Genomic DNA, 3,399 nt, shown 5'->3' on the forward strand with positions numbered 1-3,399 from the left:
TCGATTTAGGTACAATTATAAATCTATATTTTTTTATTATAATATATACATGAACTTCTAGGCAATATCTTGATTGATTGACCTGAAAATCTTATTTTGTAGATAATTATTGTTTCAGTTTTCAACGATTGATATTAAACAGTCTAGGTCATTCACGTGCTTGTTATGCTTTTTGAATCTTTAATTGCATGTTCTTATCGAGAAGTCTAGCATTAATGATTGATATGGTGATTAAAATTGTTAAAATTACTTTGAACAATTATTCAAATATTTGTGGCCAAGTTATTTATCGGAATTTATTATTTCAAGTATGTAACAAGATAGGTGTCTTAAAATTCCATCATCTTGATTTAATTTTTTGTTTCAATTAGATATAAATTGTAAGCCAAAAATTAAAACATAGGATTCTCTCTCTGTAATTTTTCAAGTCTTCAAATTGTTGAGCTTTCAGTATATTAATTGAAGAATTGAATATCGACTCAACAAAGAAAAGATATGCAACAAAATTAAAAAATAAAAATTCTAGATTGAGATCTGCAGATCCGACATGGAACTGTGTGGGTCGGGTAATGGGATTTTTGGGTCCTGTGGGGTGGCTAATTCCCGTGGTTTGGCGGTAATTTTACTTTGCAAAGAAGTTTCCAGAATGAAGATTGCTGCTGCTTGGTTGCATACATTGCTGTTGTTTGGATCTTTTAATGATTTGGACTAAAGTTTGTTTAAGGCTTCGGCATAATCCGTTTTTAATTTAATTTTGGAAAAATTATCTAGAAACCTACATTTAGGGGGTGTATTCAATTGAAACTTTTGAAAACTTTGATGGATTTTTTTTAGTGATGACTTTTGTGGATCTTTTAAAGATTTGTATGGAATTAGTAAAAGTCTTTCGTAGATTTCTATGAATTTTCATTTTAAAAATTTTGTAGACTTTTGTGGAATTCACAAGACTTTCAAGACTTCATTTGAAATAGAATTCACATGAATCTGGTATGAAATTCTCATATACGAGGTGTTCATTCCCATAATTCTCCTTTTCTTTCCCCTTCTTCTTCTCATATAATAAAAAAAAATTGAAAAAAATAAAAATTTAAGACCTTAATTAAATAATTATAATCAAAACTATACATATATATAGTTTTTTCATATAAGATTTTATAATTTAATGAAAAAATAATTTTTTCACAAAAAATGAATGAAAAAAGAAAAAAAAATGTTGTAGTGCCTAAAATAATGTCGTCAACATAAATTTGAACAATGAGCATATCCTCTTTATGAATTTTTATGAAAAGTGTAGTATCCGCTTTTCGAATCGAAAAACAATTTGAAAGAAGAAATTTTTGCTCATTCGTTCGTACCAAGCTCTTGGAGATTGTTTCAAGCCGTAAAGAGCTTTTCTAAATTTAAGCACATGATCTGGATACTTATGATCTTTAAAACTGGGAGGTTGCTCAACAAAAACTTCTTGAATAAATCCATTTAGAAATGTACTTTAACATCTATTTGATAAAGTTTAAAGCCTTTATAACATGCAAATGCAAGAAGCATGCGAATGGATTCTAGTCTAGCTACGGGTGCAAATGTTTCCTTAAAATCAATACTTTCTTCTTGATTGTAACCTTGGGCCACTATTCTAGCCTTGTTATGCACAATTATTCCATTTTCATCTCTTTTATTTCTAAAAATTCATTTAGTACCAATAACAGTTTGATGGTTTGGTCTAACGACTAAGTCTGAAACTCATCGAATTCGACTTTGAAATTTTTAGGTTCGATTTGAGAGATAAATGTACAACTACCGAGATGATTTTCATAAGAGGTTCTAGTAGTAATATCTTTTGATGGATTACCTAAGATAAGGTCCTTGGGATGAAGTGGAAAAAACCTTCATTCTTTTGGTAATGGGGGATCACTTAGTGTCTTGGTTTATTTTTCTTCATTTGATTCCTCATTTTGTTCTTCATTTGGTGCTTCAGAGTTAGTTTTATCAAATGTAACATGCATTAATTCTTCAACGACTAGAGTTCATTTGTTAAAAACTCTATATGCTTTGTTAGTCGACAAATATCCTAGGAAGATTCCTATATCGGATTTTGAGTCGGATTTTTCCAAATTATCTATTGTATTTAAAATAAAGCATTTACTTCAAAAAACTTTAAAATAACTAATATTTGAATTCTATTTTTCAACAGTTCATAAAGAGTTTTAGTTTTCTTTTTGTTTACTAAAACTCTATTGATGATGTAGCAAGCGGTGTTATGGCCTCGGCCCAAAAAATATTTTGGCAAATTGTTTTCATTTAACATGGTCCAAGCCATTTATTCCAATGTACGATTCTTCCTTCTACTACACCATTTTGTTGAGGGGTTCTAGGAGTCGAAAAATTATGCTCTTATGCATGTTCATTACAAAAGTCATCAAAACTGACATTATCAAATTCTCCATCGTGGCCACTTCCAATAGTTGTAATAGAATAGCCTTTTTCATTTTCAATTGTCTTATAAAAATGTTTAAAAGCTTTTAAGACTTCTTATTTCAAACTTAAAAATATTATCCAAGTAAATCTTAAAAAATCATCGACTATCACAAAGGCATAATGTTTACTACCTAAGCTAGCTGTCATAGAAGGTCCGAAAAGTTCCATGTGGAGAAATTGTATTGATTTTGTAGTTGAAGCATCAAGTTTAGGCTTGAAAGAATTTTTTACTTGTTTTCCAAATTCACATGCCTCAAAAATTTGATCTTTTTCAAATTTCAAATTTGATAAACTTATTACAAAATAATTTTTGGAAAATTTTGAAAGAAGATCCATGTTAATATGTACTAATCTTCTATACCATAGCCATGATTCTTCTTTCACGCTAAGTAAACAATTTTCATTATTTTCAAATTCAATGTTTATGATATAAACATCTTTGCTTCAGCTTCCTATGAAAATTACCTCTTTTAATGTAGCATCCTTAATCAGGCATTTTGACGAATCGAATTTTATATTAGAGCTTTTTATCACATATTTGACTAATACTTAGTAAATTATGTTTAAGGTTATCAACAAATAAGACATTTTCAATTGAGAGGATGAGTGATTACCTATGTTTCCAAAGCCGATAATTTTACCTTTGGCGTTGTCTCTGAAAGTTGAGTGGCCTTCATTTTTCTCTTTGAAGATCGATAGCAAGGATGAATCTTTGGTCATATGTTTTGAACAATCGTTATCCAACAACCATTTGCTTTTAGTTTTCTTTGGTTTCTACAAGAAAGAAACTGAAGTTTTTATTTTTGGTACCCATACAAACTTGGGTCCTTGGTGTTAGTATTTGTTCACGAAATTATTTCTTTCGATTTAAAACGACCGCAAGTGTATTGTTCTTTAACAATTCATAAAATGGAATATTAAGTTCTG

Source organism: Olea europaea, chromosome 11 (assembly GCF_002742605.1).
Source record: "Olea europaea var. sylvestris chromosome 11, O_europaea_v1, whole genome shotgun sequence".
Lineage (NCBI taxonomy): Eukaryota > Viridiplantae > Streptophyta > Magnoliopsida > Lamiales > Oleaceae > Olea > Olea europaea.